The sequence below is a fragment of the Nesoenas mayeri genome (genome assembly GCF_963082525.1).
Source record: "Nesoenas mayeri genome assembly, chromosome: W".
NCBI classification, from domain to species: Eukaryota; Metazoa; Chordata; class Aves; order Columbiformes; family Columbidae; genus Nesoenas; species Nesoenas mayeri.
The window spans coordinates 6,944,980-6,972,822 of record NC_137553.1 but is presented as its reverse complement, the minus strand read 5'-3'; the positions used below and the strand labels follow the sequence as shown (position 1 = coordinate 6,972,822).

General features: G+C 40.3%; 1 pseudogene across 1 annotated transcript in view; it reads right to left on the bottom strand.

Annotated features, from left to right (window-relative positions):
- The window catches only part of LOC308051388 (mitogen-activated protein kinase kinase kinase 1-like), a 43,138-nt pseudogene that overhangs the window by 512 nt on the left and 14,783 nt on the right, over nucleotides 1–27,843 (bottom strand). The window contains exons 7-20 of the transcript in view: nucleotides 26,822–26,941; nucleotides 26,023–26,104; nucleotides 25,725–25,902; nucleotides 16,759–17,049; nucleotides 16,204–16,325; nucleotides 13,414–13,505; nucleotides 12,959–13,148; nucleotides 11,651–12,649; nucleotides 9,216–9,481; nucleotides 8,123–8,275; nucleotides 6,644–6,806; nucleotides 2,600–2,731; nucleotides 1,498–1,640; nucleotides 904–1,035 (exon numbers count right to left, since the gene is read on the bottom strand). The product of the transcript in view is annotated as a mitogen-activated protein kinase kinase kinase 1-like (transcript). The remainder of the gene's footprint in view (nucleotides 1–903; nucleotides 1,036–1,497; nucleotides 1,641–2,599; nucleotides 2,732–6,643; nucleotides 6,807–8,122; nucleotides 8,276–9,215; nucleotides 9,482–11,650; nucleotides 12,650–12,958; nucleotides 13,149–13,413; nucleotides 13,506–16,203; nucleotides 16,326–16,758; nucleotides 17,050–25,724; nucleotides 25,903–26,022; nucleotides 26,105–26,821; nucleotides 26,942–27,843) is intronic.

Sequence of the window (27,843 nt, the reverse complement as noted above, 5' to 3'; positions counted from 1 at the left end):
TGTAAAAGCAAACATTGAGATATATTAAGCTGAGCAATGTTACATTATGATACATTAAGCTGGGTAAGCTCTCTTGCAGAATTACTGTATTTCTGCTACTGCCCCAAAGGGCAATCTTTTTAGAAGCAGATCACTCCCAACCAAAATTATTTTGATCTTCTCTAGATCAAATTAAGCAAAATTGAGAACACTAGGGTGGCACCACCAGATTCACAGACACAGAACCAAGACAACTACATCCCTGATAACTGATTTGTACTTAATTAGAACATATTTTAATACTGCTGTGCTAGTTCTGTTTTGTGGAAACACTTTTTTCACTCATGCTAGTGAGGATGCTAATCACTTTCTTCACTTGTGGCAGTATTTTCTTTATTCATGCTTACAGTTCAATTAATTAATTTTAATAAGAAACATGAATGCCAAAATAGATGATCTAGAATAGGGAATAATATTCATATATAGCATGGCATAATGGTAAATATATTTCAGAAAAATCTGAACATGGAACATCAGGTTTTTACCAAAGGACATTCCTCACTATTAAATATGAATGCACACATAAATGTTTTACGGTAGAAAAAATTCTTTTGCTCATTTATTTTACAGGATTGTAAAGAAAGAGTTAAAACACCTATCTTCTGCCTAGAGTCAAGATCAACTCTATTCTCTATTTTTTTAGTCTGTATTTATATCTTAGAACAGAGCTCTTTCTGCATATTATTAAGTTGGTAGCCTTTTTTTTAAACAAGCAAGTATGATTATTATGTTGGCGTCAATACTGATTTTGTACTAACAGATCCAATATAAAGAAGAGCCATTGCAAAAAAACCCTACTACTTGTATACTTTTCTAAAATTCACGTTGCTGTATAAGCATATTTGTAGCAACAAAGTACCTCACCTTAAATATCGGAGCAAGATGATTGGAGTGTTTCTCTGCATTCCAGGGAGGTTTAACATAAGCCATTTCTATAACAACACAGCCAATGCTCCACACATCACAGCTTCTACCACATTGCTGGCCTCTCAGAACGTGAACAGACAGATCAAAATTCAGATTATCAACTTCAAAGTCTCTTAAGTCTAAGTAATTTAGATTAAAAAAAATCATGAATAAAGTGCATTCTGATTAACATTTCAGGTTGAGAGGGTGATCAGTGACGTAAATGCCATAAGATTTATATAGGTGTAGAGAGCTAGTAAATAAAATGCCTGATCGAGGGGCAAAGCAATTTACAATAGTTAGCTTTTGACCAAATGGTCATTTGAGCTTTAATAACAATACTTATGTATTTTGCAACAAAGTACTTAAAACAACTTCAATAGCAAGAAAGAAATATCATTAATGCCATGTTGGAATCATTCTTAATCTAGAATATGTACATTTAAAACACATTTGAAGCATTTACAGCAATTTTCTGTTATTTGGTTGTATGAATTAGCTTAAAAAATACAGACAAACATTTTGAAGTAACTTCCAAAACTGGTTTCTTACCTCTGGTGCTATAAATGCAATAGTTCCCAACAACTGTCCCTGAAACTCTCCAGCATCAGTTCCTTTTGATGCCAACCTGGCTGCAGCTCCAAAATCAGCAATTCTTAATTTATGTCTGGTGCTGTCAATTAGAAAATTGGCACTTGTCAACAGCATAATAAAAATACTGGTAATTGGCTTTTTATTAAAGGCAAAAGGATGAACAGATGCTCTTCCTCCCTCTGTTTCAAAGCTATAAATAGGTTGATGGTCCCCACCCACAATATCAAGGACAGAGTCTAATAATGTCACTTTTCTGTTATGCCTGAATGATACTGCACACAGCTTGAGGCTGTCTGAGAGATTTAGGGAAGCAATCAAACTTTCAAAGTAGGGCAAACACAGGATTCTGGAACAATACCTGGAGATGGAATAATGAAAGAAAATGGTGACCTAAAATCTTGGAGGTTTTCATTGCCTGTAGCTCCCTGTGAAATTTAAATTTATTTCATCCTTAAGTAACTTCGAGTTGTCTTGAAGAGAATTACAGAGCAACTGAAAGTTTTCCTGTTTTAAGGAGAAATATTAAAATATTTGCCATCACTATGTTGCTACTTATCTGGATATCTCTCCGGTTTATGGAGAGCTATAGTGACATTACAGAGAGAAGTTTAGTAAGACTGGTATTTCCCAATAAAGTCCACATTTTGTTTGTCAAACAGTATAACTGTGTTTACGTTCAATTAGGATGAAGGAAGAAAACCCATCATAATATTCCTATATGTTAGAAACCTGAACTCTTTGTTTTGGCTTATTCACAGATTTTACTATCATTTCAGGGTATTTAAATGAATTTAACTAACAATCTTTAAAGCTACACGGCAACTTCATATTTTATTTGAACAAACTCAAAAAGCAAATTTTATACACCATTGGCAGAGGTAGCAAGTATCCCCAAGCATACTATGAATGCTCTGATTAATTTCAGTAATTAAAGGTTCTTAAGTATGATTAGACAAACCGAATAGAAATAACACTCTTGAGAGAAGCAATAGGTCTCAAGCCAAAATAGGTGCTGCTTTCTGAATACTCCTTTTTAAAAGACATTCTAAATAATTCTCACCTTTAACATCTCTACGGATTATCTGATTTTCATGGAGGTAAGAAAGACCACATAACAGCTGATCTGTGCAATTAATAATAACAGATTCTTTGAAGGCTCCATATTTACTTAACAAGTGAGCAACTGAACCCCCTAGAAGATAAAAAAAATACAATTTAGCAAATTTCTTATTAGCACTGCCTCCTAAAATTGGAACTTGGTATTGATATTACTAATTTATAACTAGATTTCTCCCCAAACCACTTAAAAGTTCCATAGGCAAAAAGTAATATACTTGGTTACTTAATTACTTTTTACCTGGAACTATACACATTACAAAGACATAAGTCTTTAGACTTCCTAATATATTCATCTGTCTGTAAAAGAACATAAAAATCTCTTCGATACCGGCAGCGTTCGACCTCACGTTCTTTTTCCTGCCGAAGGCGCTCAGCCTCCCTTTCTAATTGTAGTTTACGTTGTTGTTCTTCTGTACGGCCATTATACACAAAATTAGCAACAGAGAGAACTTTCTGCAAATTCTCTGCTTGCCAGCCAGGCATATGTTTTTGAAAATGCTTTCGAATGTCAGGGGCTGACTGATGCCATCTCAAGGCATATCAAGGATAAGAGGGTTATTAGGGGCAGTCAGCATGGCTTTACCAAGGGTAAGTCATGCTTGACCAACCTCATAGCCTTTTATGACAATGTAACAAGGTGGATGGATGATGGCAGAGCTGTGGATGTGGTCTACCTTGACTTCAGTAAAGCCTTTGACACAGTCTCCCAAGTCATCCTAGTTGCTAAGTTGAGGAGGTGTGGTCTGGACAATAGAGTAGTGAGGTGGGTTGCAAACTGGCTTAAGGAGAGAAGCCAGAGAGTGGTAGTCAATGGCGGGGAGTCTAGTTGGAGGCCAGTATCTAGTGGAGTGCCTCAGGGGTCAGTACTGAGGCCAATATTATTCAATATATTCATGAACGATTTGGATGAGGGAATAGAGTGTACTATCAGCAAGTTTGCTGATGACACTAAGCTGGGAGGAGTGGCTGACACGCCAGAAGGCTGTGCTGCCATCCAGCGGGACCTGGACAGGCTGGAGAGTTAGGCGGGGAATAACCTGATGAAATTTAACAAGGGAAAGTGTAGAGTCCTGCATCTGGGCAGGAACAACCCCAGGTTCCAGTATAGGTTGGGAAATTGCATATTAGAGAGCAGTGTAGGGGAAAGGGACCTGGGGGTCCTGGTGGACAACAGGATGACCATGAGCCAGCACTGTGCCCTTGTGGCCAGCAAGGCCAAGGGCATCCTGGGGTGTATTAGAAGGGGGGTGGTTAGTAGATCGAGAGAGGTCCTCCTTCCCCTCTACTCCACCCTGGTGAGACCACATCTGGAATATTGTGTCCAGTTCTGGGCCCCTCGGTTCAAGAAGGACAGGGAACTGCTGGAGAGAGTCCAGCGTAGGGCAACGAAGATGATTAAGGGAGTGGAGCACCTCCCTTATGAGGTTGAGGGAGCTGGGTCTCTTTAGTTTGGAGAAGAGGAGACTGAGGGGTGACCTTATTAATGTTTAAAAATATATAAAGGGTGAGTGCCATGAGGATGGAGCCAGGCTCTTCTCGTTGGCAAACAATGATAGGACAAGGGGTAATGGGATCAAGCTGGAACACAAGAGGTTCCACTTAAATTTGAGAAGAAACTTCTTCTCAGTGAGGGTGACAGAGCACTGGAACAGGCTGCCCAGGGGGGTTGTGGAGTCTCCTTCTCTGGAGACATTCAAGGCCCACCTGGACATGTTCTTGTGCGACCTCACCTCCAGTAAGTGTTCCCTCTGAGGATCTTAATTTACTTTTGTTATTATCTAAGTACCAATATATAGAAGCCAGTATACAAGCAAGTAAAAGAAGTATCTTCTTCTGTTTTCCAAAAGTAGCATCTAGATCCTCAAGATTTTGGATTTCCATTGTGCCTCTCAAAGTATTCTAATGTAATTTGGGCTTGAATGAGGTAAAGACAATTTTTGACATTTCATTATCTATTTCATAAAATTGATACTATTTCAGAAAAAATATACTTAAGAGTTAAACACCCTTAGTTTTGAGAAAATATTTTCTGCACTATTGCTTGTAATAACATATACTCAGGCTTTGCTTGCTAGAACTTTGGCATTGTTAAGCAGTTTCTGCCAATGAACGTAATTTAAAGTGCAATGTTTTCTGTTACAAGAAATAAGAATGTATAAAACACCAATTCTAGTCTTGGTAACTGGACTGCAATAACATATAATCTCATTCATAAAATTAATAAAGCTCCTTCTTAAAAAAAAATTATATAAACTTTCTTGTACCTGCTCTGTACAGTAATGAAGATATTTCACTATTCATTACTAAAATTACCACTTTATATATTTAAGACTTGAACATGTTTTTCCCAAAGCATCACGCTTACTCCCTGTTATTAGAAATTTACTTCTCATCTGCCTTTGCATGTCACCTCACTCAAATTTTATGAAAATACTTGGGACAAAAACCAAGTGACAGGTATTTCAAACTTTCTAGCAAAGTTATTTTTAATAATAACTTTAAATTACACAGGTACATGGAAAATGCAATAGTTTTATGTTTCCAACTAAAGTGTCTGTGTCTCAAAGTTTCTAACTTGTGATGGGTTGACCTTGGCTGGATGCCAGGTGCCCACCAAAGCCACTCTATCACTTCCCCTCTTCAGCTGGACGGGGCGAAAATATAATGAAAGGCTCATGGGTCTTGATAAGGACAGGAGGATCACTCACGAATTACCATCATGGACAAAACAGACTTGACTCAGGGAAATTAATTTTATTACTAGTCAAAATCAGAGTAGGGTAATGAGAAATAAACCCAAATCTTAAAACACCTTCTCCTCCACCTCTCCCTTCTTCCTGGGCTCAACTTCACTCCTGGCTTCTCTACCTCCTTCCTCTGAGCAGCACAGGGGGACAGGCAATGGAAGTTGTGGTCAGTTCATCATAAGTCTCTGCCGCTCCTTCCTCCTCACATTCCTCCCCTGCTCTAGAATGGGGTCCTTTCCATGGGAGACAGTCTTTCACAAACTTCTCCAACATGGGTCCTTCCCATGGGCTGCAGTTCTTCACTAACTGTTCCAACATGGGTCCTTCCCATGTGTCATTTCCACAGGGTGCAGTCCTTCAGGAACAGACTGCTTGAGCGTGGGTCCCCCATGGGCTCATAAGTCCTGCCAGCAAACCTGCTCCAGCATGGTCTCCTCTCTTCATGAGGTCACAGGTCCTGCCAGGAGCCTACTTGGGCACAGGCTCTCCATGGGGTCACAGCCTCCTTTGGGCATTCACCTGCTCTGGTGTGGGGTCCTCCCCAGGCTGCAGGTGGATCTCTGCTCCACTGTTAATCTGCATGAGCTGCAGGGGGACAACCTGCTTCATGATGGTCTTCACTATGGGCTGTAGGGGAATCTCTGCTCTGGCACCTGGAGCACCTCCTCCCACTCCTTCTTCACTGCCCTTGGTGTCTGCAGAGTTGTTTCTCTCACATATTCTCACTCCTCTCTCCAGTTGCAGTTGTGCAGCTCTCCCCCCCCCCTTCTTAACTATGTTATCCCAGAGGTGCTACCACTGTCACTGATTGGCTCAACCTTGGCCAGCACCAGGTCTGTCTTTGGAGCTGGCTGGCACTAGCTCTATAGGGGAAGTTTCTGGCATCTTCTCACAGAAGCCACCCCCTGTAGCCCCCACCACTGCCAAAACCTTGCCATGCAATCCCAATGCATAACTCCTCATTTAAAATCAGAAATTGAGGTAATACTAGAATTTTTGTTCAGGGTTTCCAATTACTTTAATTGTATGACAGATTAGGTTTGGAAAATTCAAATAAAAAAAAAATATGCCAGTAAGAATACTACTTAAACTGTTCTGAAAGTAAAGCTTTATACTGGTTGCCAACAGTAATAAAAATATAAGTTTGCAAAGTGATGCATGGAATATTTTGCAGTATAAAACGACATAGTTCAAGACTCAACCGATACTTTCATTTTCTTTGGGATGCAGTTGTTTACCTGCCATCCATTCAATAAAGAGGTTATAGTTACTCTTCTCACATGTAGCCCCCAACATTCGAATAATGTTAGGATGGTTCAGATGACTCATCATCCTTATTTCTTCTCTCAGTGCTTCAACTACCTCTTCTTGCTCAGATGATATGTTTCTGACATATGTTTTGAAATATGGTATTCAGATTTACCTTACATAATTACCAGTCCTATAACCATCCCCCTTCAGTACAGTAACAAGAATGGATGGTTTTCTGTCCCTTTTCACCATCTGGAAATAGCAAGGATTCTCAAGTCCCTTCAGCTGAGACTGTATATCTCCATGTGAGACCGTGATAGAAAATTAATGGTGATCTTCTGGAGAAACACCAACAAAAATTTCTCCAAGTGTGGCATAGGGAAACTTCACTCTCCTCTGCTTAAACTAGGATTTTTTTTTCAGATGTTGAAGAAAAGGAAGAAAGATAAGGCCTGAAACAGGATTCTGACAGTGATGTTTTTTGTAAGACTTTTTACCAGTTTAACCATACTACCTGTTTCATAACTAAACCTCTTATCCCAGAAAGTCAATGGGCAAAAAAAAAAAGCTGATCAGAAGTCCAGCAATGGAACTGGAGCCAACCCCAGCTCTGATCCATACTAAATTTGAAATAATAGTATCTTGCAGAGAATTTCCCCTGGGCCTCAGAATCGTCATCATCTCTCCAGAAGGAGCCTCAAGGACTTACTCTTTCATAAGAAAGAGTTTCAAAGGAGAAATACCTGATGACAGATATTCTTTCCCTGATTAAATGTTTTGAAATTGCTTGATTCCATAGATATAAGTTCATTCTGGAATTAATAAGAAAACGTTAGGACTAAAATTCCTTCTATGTTGATATCACTGATTCAGACCTAGGGCACCTTAAGTGTGGAAGATTTACATGTAGAACCTTCCAAAATCTTGAGCAAAGCATGTGCATTTGGGCCTCTTTTCTCAGTCATATTTTTGTATCTAATAAATTACAAATATTAAAAATACTTGCCTCAAAGTTGGTGGTTGGGTCAGAGGAAACAAGCATTAAACTACATTTCCTTTGCTTAAGCTGTTTTAGGAAAAAAAATCTTGACAAGGGGAAATTACTTTTAATAGCTATCTTTCAAATAGAGCATCAATTTGGAAACAAGAGACCTGGACTCCATTCCTATCTCTGTCACTGATTTGTGAACTTGATTAAAAAAAAAAAAAAAAGCATTTGAAGAACTATGAAAGAAAAGGGGCATACAAAAAAGTATTTTTTTTTCTTTTAAGAAGTAAAAGAAACTGAAAATATTATGTTAATTCTATGGACATAAAGATTTTGTATTATGTATCGTGAATACACACAACAGGGAGAAGAGGAAGTAGGGAACAGAAGTTTGTGAGAGCAGAGAGCTTTTATATTTAATATTTCAAAGAAATATTGAAGAACAAGCACAATATATTCAAGAAAGTGAAGTATTTACCTGTTTTACAGCCATCAATGTCCCTGTTCCTACATCTTGAGCTTGGTAACAGGAAGAGAAAGCTCTAAGACCAATTTGCTGACCTTTAAGCCATTCTGCATCTTCTCTGTAATGGTGTTTTGCTTTGATATGTCCAGGAAGGGTTTCTGGTGTCTACAAATTCAGTTCCAAATCAACTTCATTTTTACTAACATGCATCTAAAATATAGACATTCTGGAAGGCTATGAAATATCCAAGTTTATATGCCTCTCCTCTCCCTTACAGTTATTTGTACTACATATTATACATGTTTCAGTTCACACCAGAACACCAGCGTGTTCTGGTCTCACACACACTCCTACTGTATGTAAGAACAGAATGCCTCCCCTATATTATTACCTGAAGGTGAAAGGCAAGATGTAAGGACACAAATAGGAGAAAGATTTTTTTTCTATTCCTGATCTCATGTCTAGTCAAGGTTTCAGTCAGCACCTACAGTAAACACAAAATTATGTTTTCTACTTAATTTATTTCTGTCATTTTATGCTTCACATTGTTACCTCATGCAAAGGATCACAAACCCCAACAATTAATTCCTCTTTCCAGTAACTCTACCAAGTCTTACCTTTTGTAGGCATGCAGCCTCACAAGCTTCCAGCACCTGTCTTACTCTCAAGTCAATACACTTAACTATTTTGTGAACTTTTATACAATACTCCTTACTTTTTCTATTCTTATTTTTTATGCTTTTGTCTACTTGCAAATGAACATGCTTTTTCTGATTTCTGAAGTATCTCACATCTTCTCTTTCTACTCCTGCTTAAAAACTTTGTTATCATTTCCTGTTTCCCCACTTCTACACTTTCTTCTTTGCCATTTTAAAGGTCGGTACATGATATGATATCTCTCTTCCAAATACTGTCTCCAAACCTGTTAATAACCATAGATGGATTCTGTTAGCACCCTCAACTGACAGACTGTTAATATTCCAACTTCTAGGAGAGGGTATTGAGTCCCTTTGTGTTTTATATAACTTTGGAAATACAACAGCACTGCTTTATAAATTCAGTGAACTTCGGTTGAGACATGCTAAATTACCATATGTACACTTACATCCTGCTGAATTATTATATCTTCACCATTTTCAAACTGCAGTTGGGGAATTATTGGTATCTTGAGATGCTGACATTGCCATAGCAATAGCTAAAGCTTCCTCTTCTTCAGCTTCCATCTTTTCCTTGCATTTTTGGTTATGATTTACATCGTCTGTGTAAGTATCATCATTTTCTGCCTACTAAGGAGAAAGAAATGCAACTTCAGACTTGAATGTAACTTTACCATCACTTGTTGGCATGAAGGCCTCGAGCAGGTCTTCAATACTGGAACCCTGGACTTTAGCAGGGCTAACTTTGGCCTTTTCAAGCAATTCCTAGGGGAAATCCCATGGGCAAGACTGCTTGAAGGAAAAGGGGCCCAAGAGAGCTGGATTGCATTCAGAGATTGCTTCTTAACGCTCAGGATCAGAGCATCCCCACACGTAGGAAGTCAAGGAAGAGAGCCAGGAGGCCTGCGTGGTTGAATAGGGATCTGTTGGGTATGCTCGAGCAGAAGAGGAGAGTTTACAGGTCATGGAAGCAGGGGCTGGCCACTTGGGAAGAATATAAGGCTGCTGTTAGAGGATGTAGGAAGGCAGCTAGGATAGCCAAGGCCTCCTTAGAATGACAGCTGGCGAGAGGGGTCAAGGACAGCAAAAAGAACTTTTTCAAATACATAGCAGGTAAAACCAATACCAGAGGCAATATAGGCCCACTGATGAATGGGGTGGGTGCCCTGGTGGCAGAAGATACAGAGAAGGCAGAATTGCTGAATGCCTTCTTTGTCTCTGTCTACTCTGCTGGAGGCTGTCCTGGGGAGCCCTGTACCCCTGAGACCCCGGATGAAGCCAGGTCAATGGAGGAGTTTGCTTTACTCGATGAGGACTGGGTTAGGGAGCTATTAAATAGTCTGGACATCCATAAAACCATGGGTCCAGATGGGATGCATCCACGGGTGCTGAGGGAGCTGGCTGAGGTCATTGCTAGACCGCTCTCCATCATCTTTGCCAAGTCTTGGGAAACAGGAGAGGTGCCCGAGGACTGGAGGAAAGCAAATGTCACTCCAGTCTTCAAAAAGGGCAAGAGGGAGGACCCGGGTAATTATAGACGGGTGAGCCTCACCTCTGTCCCTGGGAAAGTAATGGAACAGCTTATCCTTGGTGCCATCTCAAGGCATATCAAGGATAAGAGGGTTGTTAGGGGCAGTCAGCATGGCTTTACTAAGGGTAAGTCATGCTTGACCAACCTCATAGCCTTTTATGAGAATGTAACAAGGTGGATGGATGATGGCAGAGCGGTGGATGTGGTCTACCTTGACTTCAGTAAAGCCTTTGACACAGTCTCCCACAGCATCCTCACAGCTAAGTTGAGGAGATGTGGTCTAGACAATAGAGTGGTGAGGTGGGTTGCAAACTGGCTTAAGGAGAGAAGCCAGAGAGTGGTAGTCAATGGTGCGGAGTCTAGTTGGAGGCCAGTATCTAGTGGAGTGCCTCAGGGGTCGGTACTGGGGCCAATATTATTCAATATATTCATTAACAATTTGGACGAGGGAATAGAGTGTACTATCAGCAAGTTTGCTGATGACACCAAGCTGGGAGGAGTGGCTGACACACCAGAAGGCTGTGCTGCCATCCAGAGGGACCTGGACAGGCTGGAGAGTTGGGCAGGGAATAACCTGATGAAATTTAACAAGGGAAAGTGTAGAGTCCTGCATCTGGGCAGGAAGAACCCGAAGTTCCAGTATAGGTTGGGAAATTACATATTAGAGAGCAGTGTAGGGGAAAGGGACCTGGGGGTCCTGGTGGACAACAGGATGACCATGAGCCAGCACTGTGCCCTTGTGGCCAGGAAGGCCAAGGGCATCCTGGGGTGTATTACAAGGGGGGTGGTTAGTAGATCGAGAGAGGTCCTCCTTCCCCTCTACTCCGCCCTGGTGAGACCACATCTGGAATATTGTGTCCAGTTCTGGGCCCCTCAGTTCAAGAAGGACTGGGAACTTCTGGAGAGGGTCCAGCATAGGGCAACAAAGATGATTAAGGGAGTGGAGCACCTCCCTTATGAAGAAAGGCTGAGGAAGCTGGGTCTCTGGAGAAGAGGAGATTGAGGGGTGACCTTATTAATGTTTATAAATATATAACGGATGAGTGCCATGAGGATGGAGCCAGGCTCTTCTCGGTGGTAAACAATGATAGGACAAGGGGTAATGGGTACAAACTGGAACGCAAGACGTTCCACTGAAATTTGAGAAGAAACTTCTTCTCAGTGAGGGTGACAGAGCACTGGAACAGGCTGCCCAGGGAGGTTGTGGAGTCTCCTTCCCTGGAGACATTCAAAACCCGCCTGGACATGTTCCTGTGCGACCTTACCTAGGCGTTCCTGCTCCAGCAGGGGGATTGGACTAGATGATCTTTTGAGGTCCCTTCCAGTCCCAAACAGACTGTGATACTGTGATACTGTGAACTGAGCTCTGCATTGACATCCAATTTACATTTCTCATCTACTGGTGTGAACATTGTCTCTTCACTTGGTATAACCGCACTGCTACTACTATTGCCATCACACCGCAAAATATAATTCAGGTCAAGTGTCATACTGTTTCCTGAGGTTTCTTCCTTCTTGTTCACATTACTTGGGGTGGGTTGTAATGGCTTTGGCCTGTGTACGTGACTGAATGGCGATGGGCTGGCTTGGGTAAAAAATGGAGAAAGTTTCTCTGGTTCTTTATTTTCAGAACAGTTTCTCTGAAACTGGAGAGAACGTTTCTGCTGTGTGTGAGGAGAAGGTGAAGGGACTTTGTAAGCAACGAATCCTTGAGGTTTGAGTTTAGAGACATCTGTTATAGTGCCAGCTAGTACAGATGGGTTTGAAGGAGACACAAGTATTGGGAATAGTGACTGGGAATGATTGGAAGAGGGAGAAGAGTTCAAACACTGACTGGGGGGTTTTCCTTTTGTTTGAAAGGCTGGCTTTGGTTGCTCAGTGGTTACAGATAAAATGGGAACTCCCACAGCAAGGCCAGCCAGCATCTCAGAAGTGTCCTCTGGACTGGCACTTGGCTTTTTATCACTTAAACTTTTCTCACATTTCCTTGATAACTGGCCAGTACTGCTAGGAGTATTACTTTCAGTAGCTTCTGGAGAGTTATTTGGTACAGGTAGCTGCAAAAAGTCTTCATGTCGACATTCCCCAGAGTGCATTTCTTCTATGCCTAGCTGGATGGTGTCTGCAATTTCCATTTCATCTGCTATTGCCATTGGACGTCGATGCATCCTTCTGTAATGAGTTGAGCTTGTCACACTCAACATTTCTAACAGCTTTACAAAAACATGGGGCACTCTTGCCACCATTCTTGCTGCACTCAAGAATACTCTCTGCAATAGTTTTCTAACCATTGAGTGGGAATTGTCAATTGACTGCAGGGCAAATTTTAAGAGGGAGAGAAGTTTCTTATACCTGAAAGTTAAAAAAAAAAAAGTCTTATAAACTGATATACTCTAGTTAACTAGTGCCAAGAAAGCCATTTCAAGATAATCTATTTAGCTGTCAGTTCTGCAGTAGAAATGAGACTTACTGCTGCACTGATGCTTCAGAATTGTTTCACAGGTCACAAGTTAAAAAAAGGCAACCATTTACTCTGTAAAGTAGGTGCACTTTTGCATATAAATATACACTATTTGTTTACAGGAATTAAAATAACCAATTTTTGAAGAAATCACCAACAACACATTCAACTACAAAGAGTAAGTCATGTAGTGTAAGTGCCTGTCTACTACAGTATCAGCCTCTAAAACACTTCTTCAAACAATGTGGGGATAAAATTCACCAGGAAATTCCAGCAGAAGTCTGTCTATTAGGCAAAGTCTCCCCAGTAGTGCTTGCCAGTTGCTAGACTCAGTTTGAGTTCCGAGAATACAGTTTAAGACATAATCAACACCTCCAATACCAATACACCCTATAAATAAAGTTGATAAAATAAGGATTAGATATGTTCACAATCTAAATTCTGATCTAAATAAATATCAGAACTATATAATACAGAAATACACAATGTGGGCCTGAATTAACACCACTGCTTCCCCCCCCCCCCAACTGCTGAGAGCAACACTGTTCTCTTTGCCATGCTGGCAAATACAGGATAAAACCTGTATTAAATTGAAAACAATTCACTCTATTTGCTTGTAATTATAATTCAATTATATACAAATAACTATTATTACCAGATTTAAGTATTTCTCTCCCAATTGCCAGCTCTCCCACTTGGCCTTTACACATCTCCAATAGTGTTGAGACTGAAAGTTGACTTGTTCGGCTATAACAAATTAAAATACAAAACCCAAAAAACTTTTAGCAGATGTTTTCAAGAAAAAACATTTTAATAATTAAATTTCAATAATTATAAGCTTAAAATTGTGCTTGGAAAATTATTTCACAACACTTTATTCCAATACACTTCTCTAATCCTCTATCTGCAAGCTACCAATAGTTGTGACATTTTTTACAAGAACACTTTGAGAAACATAGTGTCTATCACTAATACATTAAAAAAAAAAATGAAATCAGCTTCCCTATTTCTCAAATTCTTAGAGACTTTCGGGCAATAATATCTTTATTAAAATAAATTAATTCAGCTGCACATTAGGATCTCATCCTCTTGCACAAACATGCCAAATCCAGCACCACAAGGAACAGTTCTATTTCACTTATACATTTAATTTTAGATTAGATATAAGGAAAAAATTATTCACCGTGAGAGTGGCGAGGCACTGGAACAGGTTGCCCAGAGAAGTTCTGGATGCCCCATGCCTGAAAGTGTTCAAGACCAGGTTGGATGGGGCTTTGAGCAACCTGGTCTAGTGGAAGGTGTCCCTGCCCACAGCAGGGGATTGGAACTATGTGATCTTTAAAGGTCCCTTCCAACCCAAACCATTTTATGATTCTATGATTGCTAAACTATTGCCAGTGCATCTCCAGTTGCAGTCTCAGAAGCAATACTGCTTAGGAACTAAACTGAAAGAGACAAAGAAACAACAACAAAAAAATTTTTAAAATATCAATCCGGTGGACTTCTGCATCTAGTTTACAGTACAGATGAAGAAATGATTGGTCTGGCACAGCAGACAGTGTAGCTTGGGAGAGAAAGACAAGGCCTACACAAGCCAGAACTGCCAAATGCATTCACTCAGAATAGCCATCTCCTAACATGACACGATGAATTAAAAAGTAGCAGTGTTAACACTTTATGACATAGATGTACAACAGCTTTTGTTGAAGTAGGAAACATATATATTAAAGATACAAAATTTGATTACTGGCAATTGCTGAAGGGTACCAAAATGATTCTATGATTCTATGCTTAAAGGGGAGTAATGAGAATTAGACCAAAGCAATATCAACAGGAATGGAGGAGATGGTTGATGACTGCACCCAACACATCTTCCTTTTTTTAAGAGGAAAAAAGGCCTTATGCAAGCAAAGCATCATTTCAGATTTGTAAGTGCTAGAAAGATATAATTGAGTGCCTTCAAAACCTACATCTTTCAAGACAGAAGTCGGTTGGTAGCAACTAGACTTTAACAAAAACATGTATACATATGATCCACACATTTTATTTCACCACCACCTATAAATGGTCTCCTAGTTTAACATGTTAGGTTGGTACAAGAGGAATTGCATTTTTTGCATTGTTGAAATTTACCGTTTGATATTGGAATACATTCTTAAATAAATGTAGTTACATCATTTGAACGTGCTTTTCTCTCTTTACATTTTTTGCTACTGATTTATTACTTGCTATTTATTTTATATTTATTTTAGACTATGGAAATGATGTTAGACAAAAAGCAAATTGGAGTGATTATCTTATTTGAGTTCAAAATGGATCATAAAGCAGCAGAGACAACTCACATCAACAACGCATTTGGCCCAGGAACTGCTAACGAACGTACAGTGCAGTGGTGGTTCAAGAAGTTTCACAAAGGAGACAAGAGCCTTGAAGATGAGGAGCATAGTGGCCAGCTATCGGAAGTTGACAATGATCAATTGAGAGCAATCATCGAAGCTGATCTTCTTAAAACTCTATGAGAAGTTGCCGAACAACTCCACATCGACCATTCTATGGTTGTTCAGCATTGGAAGCAAATTGGAAAGGTGAAAAAGCTCGATAAGTGGGTGCCTCATGAGCTGACCCAATATAAAAAAAATCGTTGTTTTGAAGTGTCACCTTCTCTTATTCTTTGCAACAACAATGAACCATTTCTTGATTGGATTGTGACGTGCGATGAAAAATAGATTTTATACAACAACTGGTGATGACCAGTTTGATCGTTGGGCTGAGAAGAACCTCCAAAGCACATTCCAATGCCAAACTTGCACCAAAAAAAGGTCATGGTCACTGTTTGGTGGTCTGCTGCTGGTCTGATCCACTACAGCTTTCTGAATCCCAGTGAAACCATTACATCTGAGAAGCACACTCAGCAAATCGATGAGATGCACCAAAAACTGCAACGCCCGCAGATGTTATTGGTCACCCAAAAGGGCCCAATTCTTCTCCACAACGTCTGACTGCACGTCACACAACCAATGCTTCAAAAGTGGAATGAATTGGGCTACGAAGTTTTCCCTCATCTGCCATATTCACCTGACCTCTCGTCACCCAACTACCACTTCTTCAAGCATCTTGACAACTTTTTGCAAGGAAAATGCTTCCACAACCAGCAGGATGCAGAAAATGCTTTCCAAGAGTTCGTCAAATCCTGAAGCATGGATTTTTTTTTTTTTTTTTATGCTACAGGAATAAACAAACATTCCTTGTTGGCAAAAATGTGTTGATTGTAATGGTTCCTATTTTGATTAATCAAGATGTGTTTGAGACTAGTTATAATGATTTAAAATTCATGGTCTAAAACCGCAATTACTTTTGCGCCAACCTAATAAGGCAGCGACAAATGAATCTTCAAGACATTTCAGTAACAATCCAAAATGAATTTGAAGTTCATGAGACACCATACCTGTTGGCATCTACATATTTAACTAATACTGTCTCTACAACTGGCTTGAGAAATTGTTGTAGTTTAGTCCTCTCTGCTAAAGTATGACAAGGAGTATTTACCAGCATGGTTCTTAAGGTTTTCTAAGAGAAAGGAAAAAACAATACATATGAAATAAAATTTGCTACACAAATTTATTTTATTTTTTTAAGAGTTGTAAATAGTTCCATATAAATTTCATTCAAAATATCAGTGAAATGTTCAAAGAGTAAACATCTTACTATATATTCACTGTTAGAATTACTCATGTATTCTTTGAGACTGGAAAGAATCTGGTCATAAAAGTACTGTTAACACTTAGCACTGTAGCAAGTATTTCCTTATATTTGACCAGTGGAGTCATGCCATTTCACTCTTGCTGAGGATTTTGTTCAACCCACTTTCAGATGATGGTTAAAAGTCATCAGTGGTACTCAACAACAATTATTAGGATTCCTGACTTGATATATCTCCTCCCTTTCAAAAATGAAGTCATTTGAAAATTACTAGAATAAAACAAGTAAATGAGCTACTTACTAAAGCAGACACATACACTTTGTAGACAGGGTCAGCACAGACCATGGACAGCACACTGCAGCAGGATTCTACCCCTACATCTCCTGAGATACTGGTCTGAGATGACCCACTAATTTCTCCCAAAGCTCCAGCACTTGTGTTGTTTCCATTGCTACTTCCAAAATTTCCAGTGCTTTCACCATTCGCCAGTAATAGAGCACCACTAACATCGTGGGAAAGATGTATAAGTGCCATCTCTCATATATTCCAGTTTTGAGAAAACAAGCAGTCAGTTAATTCTAATCCAAATACCTTCTAAGGAAAAAACAACTGAAGAATATTGCAACTTAAGTACTTAAGAAGAACAATCAAAAAGAGCAAAGAAATGTTTCTGGTGAAAAGTCACCTTAAGAAGCCTGACAGGAAAAATGTGCCAGAAGGTAGGGTCTTAAAAAAGATTCTGTGATATTATTTATGATGTTTCATTTCTAAGTCATTGGTTCTTCAAAAACTCTGCTAAGAGAATTGGGGAAATAACTGTATGGATGGTTTCATTCCCTCTGAATTTTAATTATTCAGTATGGAGTTTGTTTCTAGACATTGATATAAACAACTCTGAAACCAACATCCAGCTATAACAGACAAAAGTTACAGCAGACGTATAGGCAATACAAGTTCTTCCACTGTTCTTTTAAATATGTGATCCCTGCTCAGTTGAACCGACCTCTAGACTCTTGAGGTTATTTAGGTCATCCAACTCCTGCAACCCAACTTGGGTAACAGTAAGTGTCAACTTTGCATTTGACACTTGTACAACCAAAACTAGAATTAACAATACTACTAGAATAAAGAATACTACATGGAACAGGCAGGCCCAGCAAATCAACACATGGCTAAGCAACTGGTGTCATCGATGGAACTTTGGGTTTTTCGACCACGGGAAAGTCAGTCCTTCACCAGGTCTCTTAACACCTAATGGAACGCATCTCTCACAGAAGGGGAAAAGGGTGTTTGCTCAGGGGGTAGCAAGACTGATTGATAGGGCTTTAACCTAGATTGGAAGGGGGAAGGGGGTGGTAGCAGGCAGATCAGTGATGAGAACTGGGATGGCACACCAAAGCCTGAGGAGGTGCTTGGCAGAGAGATTCCTCAGACTTCGCCAGGAGGTGAACAGCACAATCAACCACACTTGAAGTGTTTCTACACTAATGCGCACAGCATGAGGAAAAAGCAAGATGAACTAGAAGCCTTGGCCTGGTCCCAGGGATATAATTGGCATTAGCGAAACCTGGTGGGATGAATCCAGTGACTGGTGTGCCATGATGGATGGCTACAGGCTATTCAGAAGGGACAGGCATGGAGAGGTGTGTGGGGGGGTGGCACTGTATGTAGCAGAGGGGCTGGAGTGCATGGAGCCGACAATTGGTGATGGCAAAGTTGAGAGCCTCTGGGTAAGGATTAAGGAGCAGACAAATAAAGCGGATGTCGTCGTGGGTGTCTACTACAGGCCACCCAGCCAGGATGACAACACTGATGAGTTATTCTTTAAGGAACTAAGTGAAACCTCCAAATCTGTTGGAGCGAATAAAGGACTCAGCATTCCAATTCAATCTGAATCATGAAAGCCATTTATTACAGAAACAAACCTCCTTATATATGCAACTATTCTCTGATCACACATCCATGCTCCAAGCATGCATTCACTAATTGGATATCATCTATGTTCATGAGCTGTCCACACGCTGGAGTCTCACTGCTGATAGGTTCGTTGATTAACGTCATGTTGATGCCCTGTTATTGCAGAACTGCCTCACCCCCACAGCAGGTTCTGTTTTCAGCTTTCCAAGGTGGGCCTGAAATTCCTTTGTGCCTGGCTAGTTCAGTACAACAAATCTCCATCTAACAGAAACCTATCCACGCAAATCATCTGCCCTTGTCCTTATGGGGGACTTCAACTTGCCAGATGTCAACTGGGAATATCACACAGCTGGTACCAACAGGTCCAGAAGTTTCCTGAAGCATCTGGACGATAACTTCTTGATGCAGGTACTACGGGAACTGACCAGGAATGGTGCCTCACTAGCAGATGGTCTTGGGGGACATGTGTGACTGGTGGCTACCTTGGCCACAGCTACCACGAAGAAAGGTTTAAAATCTTTGCTAATTGGATTAAAACTTCCAGCAAAACCTTAACACTAGATATGAGGAGAGCAGACTTCAAGCTGCTCAGAGAAATACTTGGTAAGATTCCCTGGGAAGAAGCATTTGAAGGTGTTGGGGTCCATCAGTGTTGGTCATTTTTTACGTACCACCTACTAAGAGCACAGGACCAGGTCATTCCAAAATGCCAAAAATCTAGCAGGTGAGGCAAAAAGCCAGCTTGGTTGAGCAGAGATCTTCTTCTTGAAATACAGCGAAAAAAAAATTACATGGTCAGTGGAAGCAAGGTCAGGCAACATGGGAGGACTACAGAGATGCTGCTCACCATTGTAGGGAGGAAACTCATGCTGCCAAAGCTCAATTAGAATTGAAGCTCGCCAATACTGTGAAGGACAATTAAAAAAGGCTTTGTAAAATATATTAATGGCAAAAGACAAACTAGAAATAACATTGGCCCATTAACTGATGAGCATAGTTACCCTATTAACAGGGATGTAGAGAAAACTGAGACGTTTAATGCTTTCTTTGCCTCAGTCTTCAACACCAATGATGGACTTGGGGGCCCCCATAACCCTGGGCTGGAAAACCATGTCTGTGAGAACGATAAACTCCCAGTGAATACAGAATGTGTATGGAATTTGCTACTCCAGCTAGATCCCTACAAGTCGATGGGGCCTGAAGGGATTCATCCAAGGGTTCTTAAAGAGCTGGCTGACGTCATAGCAAGACCTCTCTCCATGATTTTTCAACGCTCTTGGGAATCTGGAGAGATCCTGGAAGACTGGAAGCTAGCAAACGTCCCAATCTACAAGTGCGAGGGCGAAAACTCATGGACTCCACACAATCCAATATGAATCCAAGCGAAGCCATTTATTACAGAAACAAGCCCCCTTATATATGCAGTTATTTCCTGATCACGCATCCACGCTCCAAGCATGCATTAGCTGATTGGATATCGTCTATGTTCACGAGCTGTCCACGCGCCCGAGTCTCACTGCTAATAGGTCTGTTGATTTACGTTTTGTTGAGGCCCTGCTACTGCAGAACTGCCTCACTCATGCAGCAGGTCCTGTTTTCAGCTTTCCAAGGTGGCCTTGAAATTCCTTTGGGCCTGGCTAGTTCAGTAACAAATCTCCATCTAATAGAAACCCATCCACACATTAACTTCAAGAAAATCCCTCAAATCTACCACAATTACCCCTTTTTGTTTTTGAAGCAGACAGGCCTTGTTTACCCCTTTTTGTTTTTGAAGCAGACAGGCCTTGTTTACAACGCGCTGAATCATCTTTGAAATACACTGCAGCATACAACATATGATTAACAACAATGATTACAGTTATATATAATGTAGCTAAGCCTTACATAATAAGATCAAACAACTACCCACCTATATCCAAGCTTTTAAGCCATTTGTCAAACCTTAATTCTACTATGACAATCTTATTAACGTGCTGTTTTAGTTTGTCTAAAGTACTATGAATAGATTCAGAAGGATCAGACAATACAACACAATCTCTCAAATTCTTCACAACCATGACCTAATGTTAAAAGTAAATATCTATAACTGTGAGATTTTGTCGAATAGTATGCCTAATACCATCAACATCTACTATTAATTGAGTTAGTATCTCAGAAGTTAGATTAGCCTGTTTAAAAGACTAATAGCTTAACCAGCTTTACCAGCTGCTAGACTAGGGAGAAAGAGTGCAGTAGATAGTATGGTAGGAATGTCTCATAATTTTACCTCATTTTTGCACTGACTATCTAAGTGTAATATCACCCTTTTGGCTCTCCTGCTGTTTGTTCAAATTTCCATTCTCCACAGAAGGTACACCACCTGCTTGCTAATAGGCTTCTAGAACACCAGGTCTGTGAGCATCTATAACACTGAATTAGGATTCACGGTTTACATCTGAAACAGTCCTCACAACTTATCTCCCTCCTGTCTGTCTGCATCCGTTAAATCTTTGTTGTCTTTATTCAGCCATGGCTTGACCCATTTCGTGGGAATCCACTTCGATCCTTGGCCTGTAATGACACAAGCATAACCTTTTCCCCAGGTTATCAATTGATGTGGCCTTTTCCATTGACCATTAACTAGTGATCTGACCATAACTAACATAGGTTCTTTCTGATTTAGCATGTTTTTGGGTCATACTTGCAAAGTGTTTCATCACAGGGGGAAATTTGGGCTGCACCACTTAGATATAAGTGATTCATCACATACAGTGCTTCTGACAATTGGTTTTGTGGTTTTTCCCTACTTCTCCCCCTTTTTGTAATGCAAAGCTGCACCAAGTTCTGCTAATTGGGTTGAACCTTCAATAATTTTTACAGAATGATGCCAGTTGTTATCTTCACACCAGACCACTACAGCTTTATGAGACTTCCCAGAACCATTAACAAAAACTGTGCAAGTATGTAGGATCAGACCAGATACAAGTACGGTCTGTGACCTGATGTTAAAGACTTGCAGGTTCTGCAGCAATTTGCATTTATGCATGCCAAAAGCTGTGCTGTTAAGAAAATCAGCTAGTGCAATTTACAAGGACATAGACTGCAAATAAAAAAATCAGAATTAAATTTCACAAATGGTACATATATGACAAAAGGATCATGGCTTATTAAGACTTAAATTCATTCCCTGCGTTTCTTGATCAGAGTAACAATCGGTATATCAGTCTGATAGCAATCTCATCATACTGTCCCACAATAGCCACAGGTCGTTTCTATGTTGCAGCTAGAAACAGACAAATCTGCAAGTCCAATCGAATGCAGTCAGCCTGTAACGTTGTCATAAATTTATTCCTCAAAGTTTCTAACTCCATTCTGCCTCCCCTTTCTCCGTTTAGCAGCGGGCAACCAATTTAACCAAGTTTTTCCTTTTTTTTTTTTTAATTTCTCTTCTTGCCTTCTTGCTGCAGTTTAGATATAGCCAAGGCCGTGCAGGTGGCATAATCGTTGGTACAAAGTGGGAGGCTCTGGCAAACTCCTCAGTTACAATGAGCTGAGTTTAACTTGCAGCTTGACACAGGCCTGAAATTTATGTTCAAGCACAGGCCTGGGATATTTTGCTTTTTTGTTTTCCCATTTCATTCCAACCATAATACACTTTATATGCAATTCCAATTAGCTCAACAGTCGTTACATTCCTCAGCCCCATTTACCTTTTGCAATGTCTTACAGATGTCAAAAAATAGCATATTGAACATCAATCCATTATTCTGTTTTCCTAGATCCAAATCAGTACATATTCTAGCAACTTTTAAATACAACCTCAGGATTTCAGAAACTAATAGTGCCTGTAGTTGTGGTGTGTCAAGTAGCGTCTCTTCCAAGAGTTGGGAGATACCCGCCCCTTTCAACGAATCCCCATCGCTCCATCCTAAATGATCTATAGCTGTTACATTGCATAGGTCAAATTTTGCTTGAGTCTTTTATGGTTTTTATCTGATCTCGGGGCAGCATGTACACATATTCTTTTTCCTTTTAACTTTTCAAAATAATGCTGCAAACCCTCATCCTCATCTGAGTCGTCAGATAACACAGACTTGAACAGTGCTGGAGAATCATTAGTAACGGGGGGTTCGTAACAGTGCACATTCTTGCCAATACTTTCTAGCATCATAATTATTCGTATGACCTGAGTCCCCAGGTGCATCCCCTTTCCTGTCACAATCTGCACGACTGCATTGCTGACTGTTGGATTCACTCGCTATTAGCTGATCTAATCTTTCACGCAGTTCTTTTGTCCAGTTCTTATCCAGTGACTCCTTCTGCTTTCTCATGGAAGTTGGAGGGTTAAAAGGCGGTAAAGGCAGATACACATTGGTAAATGGACTGATAGTACACTGGTTTATGACTTTAGCATTCTCAGCTTTCACATGTTCCTTGGGCAAGTGGTCTGATTCCAATCCTCTGGACTTGTTCTCATCAGTGTTGGGTAATAGTGTAGGAGGACACCCGCTCAGCATTTTTCCTCCCCCCGCCCCAGACTGCTGAACCATTGGGGGTTCCGAAGGCACAGCAGGGGATGGAATAGGGAGGGTATCAAAGACTCGAACCAGGTAAACTTCACAGCGACTTTCCGGATACTTATCAGGCTGCAACGCTGCAAGAATTCTGGCAGCAGCAGACCATTCAGTCTTAAAATCTTTTAAGGTGGTAATTATAAGCTTCCATGTACTTGCTAATGATTTAGCTTCTTTATCTCCATTGTTGACTTTATCCCATAATTTCTGCCCTATATCGCCCCAAAGTTCAAGTTTAAGTTTTGAGTCACTAATGCTCATAACGGTCTTTTCAGGTTTTAATTGCTTCAGTGTAGTAATTATTGGTTGCCAGGCAGTTACAAGGCTGAGAATATCTTTTTCACTGCAACTGATCACCTTCCACAACACAGTTCCCACATTTTCCCAAGTCTCTATGTGAAAAGCTCCTAACAGATGAGCAGGAAACCCATTGCCTCTGCACCAAATTAATAGTCTTTTGAGGTTACTCTCCTCATACTTCACCCCTCTCATAGAGAGGATATGCAAGAGGAGCCGCAGTATTTCTTCTTCTTTGAAAATATTCTGCCCCATCTCCTCTCACCCCCAGCTGCTCACCTCTTTGGGTGTCCGTTGCAACGATATTGGATGCTTTATCCCTCCTCTGTCACTTCTGTAAAGATCAATCGTGAGTCACGCAGCCCGCAGACTACGTCCCGGTCACGGTCCAGCCGAGCCATATCCAGCTGGGGCTCGCTCCTCGCAGAAGTCGTCCCCCTTGCCATAAATTCTCCTTCCAGGTCACGTTGGGGTCACCACTTGCGAGGGTGAAAAATCGTGGACTCCACACAATCCAATATGAATTCAAGCGAAGTCTTTTATTACAGAAACAAGCCTCCTTATATATGCAGTTGTTTCCTGATCACGTGTCCACGCTCCAAGCATGCATTAGCTGATTGGATATCGTCTATGTTCATGAGCTGTCCACACACCCGAGTCTCACTGCTAATAGGTCTGTTGATTTACGTCTTGTTGAGGCCCTGTTATTGTAGAACTGCCTCACTCCCACAGTATGTCCTGTTTTCAGCTTTCCGAGGTGGCCTTGAAATTCCTTTGGGCACGGCTAGTTCAGTAACAAATCTCCATCTAATAGAAACCCATCCACACATTAACTTCAAGAAAGTCCCTTAAATCTCCCACAACAAGAAGGGCAACAGGGATGACCCCAGACGCTACAGGCCTGTCAGCCTCACTTCCGTTCCTGGTAAAATAATGGAGAAGATTGTTCTGGGAGTTATTGAAAAACATCTGGATGACAACGCAGTCATTGGTCCCAGTCAGCATGGGTTCATGAAGGGAAAGTCTTGCCTGACCAACTTACTTTCTTTCTACAACAAGGTTTCCCACCTAGTCGACCAAGGGAAGCCTGTCGACGTGATCTTTTTGGATTTCAGTAAAGCCTTTGATACTGTCTCTCACAGTATTCTCCTGGACAAGATGTCCAGCATACAGCTAGGTAAACACACAGTGCAGTGGGTGAGCAATTGGCTGACAGGCCGGCCTCAAAGGGTTCTAGCAAATGGGGTTATGTCGGGCTGGCGACCAGTCACTAGCGGGGTTCTTCAAGGATCCATCTAAGGGCCAGCACTCTTCAGTGTCTTTATAAATGACTTAGACTCAGGACTTGAGGGACTGCTTAACAAGTTTGCTGATGACACAAAATTGGGGGGAGCTGTTGACACTCTCGAGAGCAGAGAGGCCCTGCAGAGGGATCTGAACAAACTGGAGAACTGGGCAGTCACCAACCACATGAAGTTCAACAAGGGCAAGTGCCAGATTTTGCACCTGGGACATGACAACCCTGGCTGTACATACAGACTGGGGGACAAGATGCTGGAAAGCAGCTCTGCGGAGAGGGATCTGGGGGTTCTGGTCAACAGCAATTTGAACATGAGCCAACAGCATGCCCTGGCAGCCAAGAGGGCCAACTGTGTCCTGGGGTGCATCAAGCACAGTATTGCCAGCTGGACGAGGGAGGTGATTGTCCCACTCTACTCTGCACTGGTGCGGCCTCACCCGGAGTACTGTGTGCAGTTCTGGGCGCCACAGTCTAAAAAAAGATATTAAGCTACTAGAGACTGTCCAGAAGAGGGCTACGAAGTTGGCAAAGTGTTTGGAGAGGAAGCCATATGAGGAGCAGCTGAAGTCACTTAGTTTGTTCAGCCTGGAAAAGAGGAGACTGAGGGGAGACCTCATCATGTTCTACAGCTTCCTCGCAAGGGGAGGAGGAAGAGTAGGCACTGAACTCTTCTCTTTAGTGACCAATGACAGAACCCAAGGGAATGGCAGGAAGATGTGCCAGAGGAGGTTTAGGCTAGACATTAGGAAAAGGTTCTTTACCCAGAGGATGGTGGAGCACTGGAACAGGTTCCCTAGGGAGGTAGTCATGGCCCCAAGCCTGACAGGATTCAAGAAGAGACTGGACAATGCTCTCAGACACATGGTGTGAACTGTGGAGTTGTCATATGCAGGGACAGGAGCTGGACTTGTGGATCCTTTCCAACTCAGGACATTATATGATTCTATACATTTTATTACATGGACATTTAATATGAAGCCTGAGATGAAGTCCAAACCTGAAAACCCCAGTGAAAACAAGACTGGAAAACCTTTTTTTCTGATGCAAGTTAAATATATTTTTTTTTCTGATAATAATCAACCATAAAGCTGATGGAATTCAGAATACATTTTTGAACTGTTGATTTGACAAATCTGGCAAAACGGTTAAAAAAATTATCATTTTTTACATTCAAAGCTTCTTTTACAAAGCAAAGTTACCTGAACCCATGGCTCAGCTAAATCTTCATAGGCAGAAGGGATCTGCTGGACCCCATAATGAGTAAGGTTAAAATTGCTGTCTTGGGTTTTTCTCTGTGATCCAGCTGCAGATTGCTGCTGAATGTGTAGATTAACCACATGGAGAACAGAAGAATCCAAAGGACTTGGCAATTCATGACTACAGATTAACAACAAATAACATGGATTAACAAATGAAACCTTTACCCAAGTAAATAGTTAAGCATATTTAGAAACATCAATCAGAAAACAGTGTGTTATACTCAGACTGAATCCTTACCTATAGAAATAATGAGATCTCCATTTAGATCTACAAAGAGGACATATTAGTGGCTCTCTATTTCTTCTGCATTCTTCTGCCCCTGGAACACAGCAATAGGATAATATGTATTTCCATTTTACAGTGCATAAAAACAGAAGATGGCATTATCATTCTTAAATTTTATTGAAAAAATGTCAGTTTCAGGATAAATACTTCTCAACTGAACCACGTGCAGAAGCCTGATAAATATGTGCATTTAAACATTTTTGCACGCAGAAACACTTCATCTTCGTACTACAATTAATATTAGAAGTTATAAATTAAAATGCAGGTTTTTTGTGCCTCAAACATAAGCAATACTTTTTCAAAAGTATTAAAACATGAAAATGGAATTTTATTTGTTAAGCTATTTATATACTTTATTTAATGCAGTATTTAAAAACATACTCCATAATTCACTATATAATCCTAGTAAATTACTTTCAAGTCAGAGAGGGGTAAAAGTCTGTTCCTAACCTTGCTCTAATTGGACATGATCTTCTCACTCAGGTAAGAGTCTCAAACCTCTAGCCCTGCAGTTAACTTTTTCTCAAGCCATTCACAAATCAAGTTGTAATTTGATAACTGATAAATAATGCATATCAATAGCACCCGAATCATACCAAACTCTCAAAGAGCTACAGTCATCACTTAAGAGCAGGGTTCTGTTTAACTTTTAAAACAAACAAAAAAACCCTACAACTAACACACACTAAATTATAATACTTTTGCGTATTAAGTGTCACCAAAACTTAACAAGACAAAGATGACAACATACATATTGACATGCAATGGTGGTGTAATTTGTTCCTGCAGCCATCTTCACACAATTAGGCTCTCTTCATCCAGCATGCCTAACAAGCAAATGGGGCACATCTGTTCATCTTCATCATTCATACTATAAAAATAAATATTTCTGATTGTAGAAGTGGCATATCAGAATTGAGAACAGGCTTTAACAGTGAAAAATATTAACTTCCAGTTTGGAACAGTCACTTCTGAATAACTATATGCCATTCATGAATCATTCTCCTAAACCTTGGTTTGAATAAGTGAGCAACCAAATTTTTAGAAGCACTGAGTACAGACAACACTTTTGAAATGAAAATGCATGACATCTTTTCAAACTAGGTCAGATACCGATTAAAGATTGAAAGGCCCAGCCTTGGGCAGTTATTCCACCCCCCACAAGGCTTCTTTAAACAAACCAATCTTTGCTTTTTTATTTATCTTTTGGTTTTGAAGAACTAAAAAATTTTTAGATTTTGAAAGCTACATACATTTTCCCCACACTCAGAGTATTAAGTCACAAGACAGTCTTTAACCTGTTACAGAAAACTGTAAATACTATTTGATAAACATATGTAAAACTGAAGAAATTAACAAGATAACAGCCACTCGAGAATTTTCTGCCACAGAGAAACAGATGTAATAGAGTCATATGAACACTAACATATCTACATATCACATGTTAATTTAAAAAAACCCACCATTTTCCGTTTGACACGTTGCTTCCATTTTATTTACCCCCACTTTAATTTTAAAATTGATACAACCAGAGATTTCACCAGAAAAATATTCTAAACTTAAACAAAATGTAATGAAAAAGAGATTTAATCTTCTGTAAGACTGTTCAAATGTGCGAGCTCTTACTATTCATAGTAAAAATTTAAGTTATAGTTGGTGCATGTCTAAAAGTTTGCAGGAACCCTATATTTGTTCAGCAATAGTATATTTTTAAAAATAATTTTTTATTTTAAAAAATAATTTTTATATACATTGTTTCTATACATATATATT